The sequence below is a fragment of the Chinchilla lanigera genome, unplaced genomic scaffold, assembly GCF_000276665.1.
Source record: "Chinchilla lanigera isolate Chin_1 unplaced genomic scaffold, ChiLan1.0 scaffold00004, whole genome shotgun sequence".
NCBI lineage: Eukaryota > Metazoa > Chordata > Mammalia > Rodentia > Chinchillidae > Chinchilla > Chinchilla lanigera.
Window position 1 is genome coordinate 2,905,694 of NW_004955405.1, and position 12,571 is coordinate 2,918,264.

Sequence of the window (12,571 nt, forward strand, 5' to 3'; positions counted from 1 at the left end):
GTCTTAGACTTAAAACCTAAAATACTGCTACTGTGAGGTAAAGTTCCAATCCTAAGGACTGGGCCACTATAATTACATTACCCATGTCACAGATTGCCTCCACCATCCCTCCTCCATCGCATCAGCCAGAAAATAAGCCACATATGTTAGCAAGGGACTCCATCTTAGCTCAGTAATCCCCAGGTTAGCTTCGCAGAACTGCTTTAGTCTCTGCTGACAAAGGACTATTTCCAACACCCATTTCCCCAATATCAGGCAGGATGCATCCTCCAGGCCAGGGCTCAGAGATGGAGCATCTGGATTTGTCCTGGCACCAGGTGAGATCCATATCACACTGCACAGACTCATGTTTAGCCAGGGTTGTTAACAACTGGAGTGGGTGCATCTGAGACTGTGCAGGTCTTTGGACTCCGAGACTCAGATATGACCCAACTTAGCATCAGCCTACATGGCCAAAATTACCTTCACCAAAAGTATCCCAACCTTGTGCAGCATAGCATGTAGCAAGGTTCCATTCACTGAGGATAGCACAATGATGGAAATACAGAATCTCTCCTTAAAACTCAGTGAAGTCTAATCACAATGATCCCCATTTCCACAGAAGTGTCTTTGTACAGAACCTCTATAAAGGCCTTGGTGCTGCTTAGAGAAACATGACCCCAGTCTATGGGAAGTCTTGTCCAGCCATCACCATGAGTGGATAATTTGGGGAGTGTTGGGCTATGAGTCAAGCTTATCAGTAGGCAGATCACAGTAATGTGGGCTTTGGACCTACCCTAACACACTGCTGGGCTTACTGTGCTTAGAATGTGACATACCTTGATAACATGCAGAACCGCAGGCATGGCATAAATACCTGGGGCTGACCTGTCCACAGTGGTCCCATCCACAGCTGGGTAGAGTTGCCCAGTGCCTGACCACAGCAGGTGAATGTGGACAAGGCATGTAGACCTACCCCCAGTCTCACAATGAGGATTGCAGGGATGGACTACTCCTTACAGGCATTCTTCCAGTTGATGCTGGACAAAAGCCAAATTGTAGATTTGAATAAACCTGGGCTTGGAATGCCTTCTAGTACAGAGACAGTAGCAACAAATCAAGAGAAATCAGAAAACCTGGATGTAGAGAGACAGCTTGTGATAAAGCAATAGAAATGACTATAGAGTCAAGAAAAATACCGTCTGCTTAGGATATCTGGAAATACCACACAAGCAAAACCAGATGATGAAGACAGGGATACCTAATCCTTCAATGTCCAGACCACATCACACAGCAAACATCAAAAGCTTTCATAAAACTTTGCCCTCATCTAACAGTGAAAATAAGGTTCCAGAACATGACCATGCCAGGAAAAGTGACATGTAAGTTTCACGGAACTGAAGGAAAAACATTGCCCATTGAGAATATAGTGCCCACAAAAACTAAGAAATCAAGAAGCTATAAAGACACACTCAGGGGGCTGGGGATTTAGCTCAGCGGCAAAAGCGCCTGCCTGGCAAGCGCAAGGTCGTGAGTTCGGTTCCTGGTACCGGAGAAAAACCAAAAAAAAAAAGACACACTCAAATAAATGGTGAGAGAAAATACACCCACCAGATGCGAAATGATAATGAGTCTTTCAAATGAAAAAGACATCAAGAAGTAGACAAAAGCATTGGTAGGTATGACATTCACTGTTAAGAGTAAGTGTAAATAAAAATTCAGAACACTGTAATATTTTAAACATGTTGTATAAATCTTTCATATCTCATTATGCAGCTAAAAAGCAAGAAAATTAAAGATGTTAATAACTACATTAATACTTTAAAAAGTAGGCAATGGAGAAAGAAGTTAAAAGAGACACCAAAAATTCAAACTATAGGAAAGAATAGAGTGAAAGTATAGAAGATTTTTAATTATTATTTTTTATTTATTTTCTGATCTGATCTTTTCTGATCTTCTGATTTTTTAGATATTTTTGATCTTTCATGATCACATGTGGGTATCATATCAAACTAGCTCATTATAGTCAAAAGATCTTTGCAAGGCTCATGGTAAATGCAAACATATATGCAAAAGACAAGACAAAATAATAAGTAATCAAAACACATTATAGAATAAGTCAACTAACTCTGAAGGAAGCCTGTAAAAGAATGAGAAAAATACAAAGGACGTTTTGTAAAACTTAGAAAACAAATTACAAAATAGCTGTCTCATAAGACAGTCTTTATTGACATCATCTTAAATATATACACATTAAATTATCTAACTAAAGGACATGGAGTGACTGAAATGTTCAAAAATAAATTTAGTGTAGCTTTTAAGAAACTTACTTTACTTCTAAAGCCAAGTATGAACTACAAGTGAAGTGAGGGAATACGTTACTCCATGTAAAAGTAATGTAAAAGGAAACACAAGTGGCCATACTTGAATGAGATAAAATACATTTTAAATCAATACCAATAGACACAAAGAAGATCATTCTACAATGATACAGAGCTCAATTAAGCAAGAGGAAATATCAATTATATATATGCACTGAATAATTGTGCACCCAAATACATAAAGCAAATATTAATAGACCTAGTGGGAAAGATAGTATACTTTTTAGGGTTCTCTAAAGTAACAACATCAATGTGTACACAATTTTGAAAGGGATCTCACATTACTAAAAAACTTTTGCAGAGCAAAAGAAATCACCAACAGAGTGAAAACACAAACCAGAGTGGGAAAACATTTAACCAGTTGTCCTTTAGACAAAGGACTTATATCTAGAACATATGAAGAATTGAAGGAAATCAGGGCCTGCAAATTCAAAGACGCAATCCAAACATGGGCATCTGAGATGAATATACACTTCTCAGATGAAGAAATACAAATGGCAAATAAATACATGAAAAAATGCTCAACATCACTGGCCATCTGAGAGATGCAAATTGAAACAACACTGAGATTCCATCTCACCCCAGAAAAAATGGCTATCATGAAGAAATCAATCCAAAACAAATGCTGGCAGGGCTGGCAGGGAAAAAGGAAGTTAAGGGTGTCTAAGGACAGATGAGAATGTGACCCCTGCTTGTCTAGCACAGGCACACAGAAGGATACAGTCATGTAACCATGACTTAGCACAGGTGAACATGCATGTCTTGGTTAGAGCACTCTGTAAGATTGTAAACATGAGGTAACAACCGGTGCAAGAATTTTACAATAAAGACACATGTGGCTCTTGCTCTTGTTCTTGGGCTCTCTGCTCTGCTCCGTGCTGCCTGCTGTTGTTGCTAAGGTCTTGCAAACATGTGTCCGTTAACCTTGAGACCTCACCCCTGAAAATCTCCTTTGGGCTCCACAAGTGGGCTGACAATTGGCACGTTCAGTGGGACACTGAGGTGAGTGCTCCCTTGGTGGCTGTGGGAGTAGCACCCAAAAGCAAGGAACAGTCCCAGGGAAAGGCTAACTGACCCAGGCCTTACCATGGCTACCTGAGCCACCTTCTTGCCAGCTTGAAAGGACTACGGCTCAGTCCACTAGGAGCCTGGGGATGTCTTGTAAGCCTTGGAAGCAATAGACAGAAATTCCTCCCCAGCGCCATGAAAAGACAGGCTGGATTGGTGGGCGGTTCTTCACGCTCTTCTGCCACATAAATCAAGAGGTGGATGACCTTGTCTGACAAATAGACCAGCTGTAGCAGATATAGGAGCATGTTGAGCAATGCTGGCTGCTGCAGAGCTCCTGTTGCAAGGCACGGGAAGCACTGCCTCCTCCAGAAATGTCTCCAGAAGCAGAAGTCCTCACACCTGAGAAAGTCCTTGGGAAAATTCACTGGTTTTACATGCTGGGCTTGCTATTCATCAAAAAGTGGAGGTAGGACTGGGAAGTACTGGGAGGCTATCCCAGGAGAGGACTGGGAGGTGTGGGAACTGACAAACAATTAAAACAGAAGGCAGGTGAAACTGCCTGCATGGCTGGTACAGCTGTGGGATGATGGGGCTGATGGCATGGAGATAAGCCCATAGGAGATGTCCCAAATAGCCAGCATAGCCAGCACCCCCTTATTAAACTGGCTCTGCAGGGTATGCAGAGGCCAGCGCAGACACAGGTAATTACACTGTGACATACTGGTTGATGGCAGTGGCTCGCCTGGTTTGGGAGAATCCAGGAGATACTATCTAGACTTGATAACTCTGCTGCATGAAATGGACATACAGCAGATGATGTGTGCGCTGCAGTACTGTAACCAAGATGAGGAACTGTAGATGGCACACATGAAGGACATAATTCTGGTCAATGGCAGCCCTTCCAGCTTCCTTTACAGATCACCGGATCCAAGACACCTTGGCCAGGCCGGGAGATGTGAAAGTGAAGTGCCAAGGTAAGGCAAGATCTGTAAAAAGCGTAGCAGTAAGGAGAAAAAGAAGTGGGATCCTGGGCAGGCAGGGCTGTCCTCCCAAGGAAAGGCTGTGGGGTCCTTGTGGATTGGTTAACTCCATATCTGCATGGACCTGCTGGCTGCTGGCCTAGCTGCAGGTAAGTTAGACAGGCAGCCTTTGGCTGTGTTGCTGATTCTGTAGAAGCTGTTACACCCTGAGCAGCAATACTGGCTGGTGGGTCAGGGCCAGAAGGCTGTAACACCCGTGGTAAAGCAGAAGTGACCCTGGCCTCCTTGTACCCTGATTAGGAGGCAGGCCAAGGTCTTGGGGAGCCCAAGAGACCAGAGGCCATGTGTGAAATTCACTATTTACTGGTCCCCAAAGAATGTATAGCATGTATTAGCCTTGGTGGATTCAAGAGCAGAGTCAGTGCTAATACACAGCAGCCCAGACCATTTTACAGGACCTACTGCATGCATAGAAGGATATGGCGGTCACTGCATCACGATCCAGAAAGCCCAGGTGACTTTGTGTATTGGGCACTTGCCCCCACACCTGTATGTTTATTTTTCCCCAATTTCTGAATACATACAGGGGTTGGACAGACTGACAGGTGCTCGACTCAACTCAACACCATGCAAGGAGAATTCTGATTGTGAATTCACGTGTCAAAGACCATAGTCCAAGGCCATCCACATCAAGTGCTGCTGACACTCCTACATGGGTCATGTGCATGAAGGAGGACTGGCTGCCTGGAGGCCATGAGGAGATGGGACAGACTTTCTTGACATTGGATAAAGCAGGGTGATGTACCCTCTTCAGAGCCCTTCAGTATGGTCCACGCAGAAGCAAGATGGGACATGGAGAATGACTGTGGATTACCAGAAACTGAATAAAGTGACTCCTCCACTGCATGCAACACTGCCTAACATTGCAGATTTAATGGATCATTTCACCCTGACACTGGAAGTCAGGGCCAAATTGCCTTCATCTGGGAGGGCAGGCAATTGACCTTCTAGATGTTGCCACAAGGCTATTTGCATATCCCAACTTTGTGTCACTGTTTCGTATTGATATTATGTCACCCTCTCATTGCCTTGCAGATTTGAAAGCAACCGTGCACAGCCTGAAGGAAGCTTTGCTGGCATAGGGGTGGGGCATGGACACAGGCAAGGTCCAGGGAACTGGTTTGTCTGTCAAATTCTTGGGTGTTATTTGGTTGGGTAAGACCTGACCCAAGACAGTACACCAATTACAAGCGTATGTGGGCTTGCTAAGTATTTATACTGCACATAGCTACCCTGCTGTGCCCTTTGTACCAGATGACAAAAAGGAGCACAACACTGGGCTGCACGGAGGCAGCAGAAGTTACTTTTCAGAACGCAAAGGGGCTGTTGCACAGGTGCAAGCCCTACCAGTCATTGACCCTACCCTGCCATTTATCCTAATCACCAGTGAGAACGAGAATGGATTTTGTTGGGGACTGTGGCAAAAAGAGGGGAAGCAGAAACACCTGTTGGGTTTTGGTCACAGTTGTGGAAGGAGCCAAGAATCAGTATTCCCTGATTGAGAAATAGCAGCACTGTATGATCCTCTGCATGCCTGTGAGGGTTCCTGGGACAGAGGGCAGACTGGGTATGGACATGGACAGCCCATCCCAGAAGTGGGGTGGCACAGGCTCCCACTCTCATGAACTGGGGGATGTACCTCCAACAGCTGGCTTTCTTTTCAGCTAGCCCATTGGCAACTGAACTGCCAGTGATTTTGTGACCTGTGGTGTTCATGGCCCAGGAACCAGTCTGAGAGGACAGACTATAAGACATGACCTCTAGTCGCTATACAAAAGGAAAAGAGGGACCTGTGCCTGATGCCAGATATACTGATGGGTCTAGCCATGACCCAGTTCTGCAATGGACAGCAGTCCCAGTCTAGCTCAGTACGGAAGTACTCTGGTTTGAAATCAGAACAGGCGGGTCAAGCCAATGGGCGGAGCTGCAAACATCATGATTGCTTATGATGCATGAGGAAGGCTCTCCACATGTGTGCATGGACTCTTAGGACATCTTGAGGGGGCTGATGCTCTGACTGCTGGCTTGGCAACCCAGGACTGGCAGACAGGGAACCGTCCTTTGTGGGGTGACGATCTATGGCAAAACCTATGAAGTGTGACCAAAAAGCTGACTATGTAGAGTATCATGGTTCAGAACAAAATCCCCTCCCTCCTGTCACTGGGAAATGATTTAACAGATGCCTTGGTCAGGCACTGCAAAGGTCAACAGTCAGAAATAGCATCTGATCAGGGGCAAGGTCCATGAACTTAGCACTCCAGGTTGCAGCCCTTGCTCAGTATGTGAACCAGACCTTGAATGTTACATGTCAGGTCCTGTTGCTCATGGATGAGAGAAATTAAATGAAAAAAAGTGTTTTTACAAAACCACGTGGTTCTTGATTTGTTAACTACAACACAAGGAGGCATTTATGCCCTGTTGTATATAAAATGTTACAATTATACATTTCCGATCTTTGAGAAGGTGGGATATAGAGAACCATTCAGATGCTTCAAAGCTCAGGGGTGTCTAAGGACACTTGAGGACATGACCCCACTTGCCTAGTGCAGGTGCACAGTGGGATACAGTTATATAACCATGACAGCACAGGTGAATATGTATGTGCTGGTTATGGCACTCTGTAAAAATGTAAACGTGAGGTAACGACCTGTATAAAAATTACACAATAAAGACGCAGCAGCTCTTGCTCTTGTTCTTGGGTTCTCTGCTCTGCTCTGTGTTGCCTGCTGTTGTTGCTGATGTCTTGCACACGTGTCCTTTAACCTTGGGACCTCACCCATGAAAATCTTCCTTGGGATCCTCCGAAAGGTTGACAAATATATATTAGGTAAGATAGTTATACTGCTAGTCTCTCTTAGTTCATTGAAAGAGAGTTTTGCACTAATATTGTTTGGACACTATCTCATGCCTATATTTTATACCCTGAGTAACTACTCTGAAGATAACAGTATGCACTGTATTAATTATTGTTATTCTCCTATTATGTTATTTTCAAATGCTGTGGGAAAACAGCAACACTTCCCCACTGTTTGTAGTAGACTGGTGCAATCACTGTGGAGATCAGTGTGGAGATTCCTCAAAAAATTGAAACTAGAGGTTTCATTTGACTCAGCTATTCCCATCTTGTTATCTTTTTCAAAGCATTAAAAGCATAGTATCATATTGATATATGCACATATATGTTTATAGCAGCACAGTTTGTAATAGATAAATCTTGGAAACAGTTCAAATGTCCATCAATGGATGAATGGATGAAGAAGATGTGGGTTTTATGGAGTACTACTCAGCCATAAAGAAGGATAAACTTGAGACATTTCTAGATAAATGGATGCACTTGAAACCATACTCTTAAGTGAAATAAATCAGATACACATGTATAAATATTGAAGTTTCTCTGATGTGAGAAACTGAAAGTGTAAGTAACTGTAAATGTATAATAGATATTGTGAAATGGAACAAGAAGGGGAAAAAGGAAGGAAGGAAAAAGGAAAAAAGGAGAAAAAAAGGAAAAGTGGAAACAAAGGTTTTGTAAATAAGGAGAGGAAACAGGAATTGAAGGGAGGGGAAGGGAACGGGAAAAAAGAAGAATGAAGATATGTCATGGACAGGTATAAATTCCCCATGATGAATGTGATCATCATGTATATCTAAAATATATCAACAAACTGAATTAAATAATTGGAATATAATTACAGATGGATAAAACTAGATCCATATCTCTCACCAGTTACAAAAATCCACTCCAAATGAATTGAAGACTTAACTGTAAATTCTCAAAATATGAAAGAACTAGAAGAATACAAGGGTATAACATTTTAGGAAATTGGAACTGACATGGATTTTTTTGGACAAGATCTGTCAAAGCATAGGAAACAAAAGCAAAAGAGGCAGACAGGATTACAACAAATTAAACATTTCTTCACAGCAAAACAGATCATCAAGAGTGCAGATACAACCTACAGAAGAGAGAAAATACTTGCAAACTACATCTGGCAAGAAGTTGATATAAAAACCCTGTAGGGAATTGCAAAATTTTAGTAGTAGAAAAGAAAAAATAAATAACCCAATTGTGGTGGCATGACTAGATCTGGATATAACTATGTTGAATGAAATAATTCAAGCATGAAGGAACAATTACCACATGATCTCACTTATTTGTGGAATATAAAAGTTTAGGTCATAGAGTAGAACACGGCTGCAAAAGCCTGGACAGTGTAGGGGAGAGGAACAGCAGGGCTGGGCAAGTCTAGTGAATACAGTAAGATATGAGGAAGAAATTCTAATGTAGTTTTGCCTAATAAGGTGATTATACATGCAATATCTACTGTATATTTCCAAAAGTTACAAAAGCTATTTTCATATAAATATACGCTAAATTTTGGGGAAGATATTTATATTTAGCCTGGTTAAATATTATGCACTGTGTACATGTACTGAAGCATCACATGTTATTCTATGGATATGAACAGTTTTTATGCGTATAATATATCCATTAAAATAAAGGACACTGAAACGACGTACATTTTAAAATATGCACTCATTACTTTTCATTATAATAATGAATCTTTAACCTAAGCCTTCACTAATTTCCAGGTCAGACTCAGAGCTCTGTAGTGGTTTTTGAGAATCTGAAAATGTTGTGGAGAAGAGAGGTCCAGATTAGAGTTTCTGTTTAAACTGCAGTGTGGGTAATCATCTTTTGAACATTTATTTTTATTAAGGTCTATGCTGTGTAAAGTGTAGCACATACTTGAAATGATAAGCCTGCAAGAAAAGCACTTGATATGCCTTTTAGAATGAATTGATCTTATGAAGACTTCAAAAGCCCTGATTAGACTTTCCCTGGTAAACAAAAACTGAATTCTATGTACAGCAAAAATTAGATAAAAAGTCTCCTTTGGCCATTTAAAGCCTTTAAGGGATCTCTGTAATATTCTAGTTAGTGTTAAATTGTGTGTGTGTATGTACGTGTGTATGTTTATGCACAAATGCATATGTTTGTCTCATTATGTAGTGGTTTAGAGAAACAATTGTGTTCTAGTACACAACATTCTATTCCTATCTTTGTTCTGTGTTTATTGGTTTTAGTATATTAGGAAAAAACATTTACCTCTTAGTTTCTTCATTAATACAATGACAATATCATACTTCACATACAATTTATTTAGTGAACTAAATATATTTATATTTATATGAACTATATATTTAGTGAATTAAATTTATTTAATTTAGTGAACTAAATTATAGATTCAGAGATCTTAGAATTTAAACTACGATGCAACATCTAAGTCTCTTTCTTGATGTACTGAGATCAAGGTTCCCCACCCTTGTTACAAACTTAATACAGATTCCATATAAAAATACATAGTTCTGCCCTTTGCTGGCTTTAGTTTCTCCTGCATCATACAAGGAAGCAAAAGCTTAGCCCTCAGGATTTTCTTTGTTTGTTTGTTTATTTGGGTTTTTTGGTACTGGAAATTAAACTTGGGGACTTGAGCTTGCCAAGTACTGCTGAGCTACATCTCTGGGCCTTAAAAATGTATTTTTAATTGCACATTTTATTTTTTTTAGCTTTCAGCTTTGAATTTGATAAGCAAAGCAGAAACTTATGTAGGAGTGCTGTGTTGAAAACATTATCTTTTAATAACTTTTTTCTCAATAAAATATGTGTATGTAATTTAAAAGAGAGGTTATAAAAATTAACATATTAACATTCTGAGCTCCTATAGAATGTTATAGAACTAATAATTATCATAGCAGGGGTAAATACAGTTTTCTTAACTAATAAATATGTAAAAGACAACAAATTTGCAAAAAATGAAAGAATGTATTAGTGGTATATGGAAAAAGATCCTCACATCTGAAATTCCTAATGAATTATTTTATTTTAAAGTCAGTAAGCTAAAAATCCTTCAGATGACATGTGCCTCCTCAGATTGATAACAGTTTATAGTGGGATTGTACACTCCAGTTGCTGAAGATGGGGCCAATATGTCACAGACCAGGACAATCTTGAGGGCAATATTTTTAAAATCAGATTTTTGATGATAGAGATTGATGGAGGCAACCTGTTCCCTCGGGGCACATGAGGCTGGCCAGAACGTGAGCGAACAGATTCAAATCCAAGAATCACGACCATTTTGCTCCTTGAAGCACTTGCAATTTTTCATGCAGCAGCTGGGAAGTTGAAAGGCACAGAGAAGCCTGTTTCAGTCTCTCAGAATGAAAATGCAAACATGGTAGTTCAAATCCATCCCTTGGCAGGAGGGTAAAGCCCATAATAATTGTCTGTGATTTTTATACAGAACTTTAATGAATGCACGGTATTAAGGGAAAAAAGAAATAGACAAAATCAGCAAGGTAGTTCAATTCAATTCCATCCAGCCAATCAATTCATTCTTGGCTTGAATGAACTCTTTCGTTTGCCTAATGTAAATCCTCCCTAGAAAAAGTAGCATTATGCAGATCCTCAAATTAGAGCAAGAACTCTTTTTAATATGTACAGTAGTTGACATTCTTGCTAATACATCAGAATTAAGGGAGATCACAATAAATTTAAAGAGACACAAAACTAGGAACAATATCCAATGAAATAAAAGGCCTGAAACATGGGAAACCACAAAGATTAAGAAGGACAAAGAAGAAGAGGAGGGAGAAGGAGTAAGTGGGAAGAAGAAAGAAAAGAGGGAGGAAAAGAGAAAATGGAGGTAGCAGCAGGGAAGAAGAAGAGGAAGGAGAAGGGGAAGGAGGGGGGGCAGAGGGGAGGAGAAGAAGGAGACAAGGAGGATGAAGAAGAAGCAGAGACAAAACTTTCAAAACTGGGGAGGAGATTAAGAGAAAATGAGAAAAACGAGAATTAAAAATGACAAGAAAGAAAAAGTGGCAGCAAGATAAGGCACACATGTACTCAACATATATTAATACATTGCAAAAATTATATGCAATAACTTGAAAATTATAACAAAATAGAAAAAGTCCGAAAATAACAATAATTTTGATACTCCAAAATTTATTTTAAAAATCAGAATCTTAAATTGGAAAGAAAAGTAAAAAAAGAATTCTAATTCTATGTCCTCATGGCTTCTGTAAAAATTTCCTCAAAATAATTAAGAAATTTTCTAGAAAAAATAAACATTTTCATGTATTTATGAGATCAGAACAAACTTAGAATAACGTTCTTGAATGATGTTATTTAGAAGAAGAAGAAAAAACAAAAACAAAAACCCTAAATACCTAGAAATAAATTTACTCCTGGGACTTTCACTAGCCAGGGAGCCTTCCGAGAGCCACGTCTTCTGGTGGTTGCTGACCCTAGGGAGACCGCCAGCGCGTCACCGAGGCGTCTTTCGTGAATCTGCTGCCCACTGCTCTGCGCAGCACAGACTCTCCTCCGCGCTGTGGACACTGCCGTCCCGCGCAGCACTGACGGCGCTCATCCGTGGGTCTGATCGGGTGGATGCTGGCCCCGGACGTGCTGCGCATGCGTGGCACCGTCTCCAGTGAACATCCGTGGGAAGTCATGCCTAATCTCTGCCTCTGCTGGGATCCTGAAGAGTTTGAAAAGGACGAGCAGGCTGCTGCTGAAAAGGCTGTGGCCACGGAGGCATTTCAGGGTGAATGGACCACACCAGGTTCACTGCCGCTCAGCCAGAGGTTGCAGACTGGTCTGCAGGTGTGCAGCTACCTCCGTGCCTTTTCAGAGGATCCCTACCGAGGACTGGCGGGCTCAGCGGTCTGCATCCCCCACTTGCAGGCCACTGCGAGAGGAGGAACGACCATCGAGTGGCCTCGAGCTGTTCTGCAGATACTAAGCAAAATGGAAATGAGGATGATGGAAAATAAAATACCAATTTCTAAAATAAAAAAAAAGACATTTACGAACTTATAGTTTGAGTGGTAAGAGAAAGTATTGAAAAGTGTCTTGCCCAAATTATCTACACATATTTAATCAAGAGCATACCACAAAAAATACTCTAATTAGCAATGGTATTCTAAACTGTATGTTAAAATAAAATGGTCCAACAATTCCTAGGACAGTTTTAAAATAAATTTAAAGAACTTGCACTATCAATTTTTTTTTTTTCAGTTTAACAGGTAAACCAGTGGCACTGGCCCCACAGTTGGGCCAATAAATCAGAATAAAGCTTCAAATATATGTAC

At 40.8% G+C, this 12,571-nt stretch overlaps 1 pseudogene; it reads left to right on the top strand.

Moving 5' to 3' along the window:
- The first annotated feature begins 4,469 nt into the window (after nt 1-4,469).
- On the top strand, nt 4,470-12,222 carry LOC102014108 (annotated as a pseudogene).
- Nucleotides 12,223-12,571: the final 349 nt, after the last annotated feature.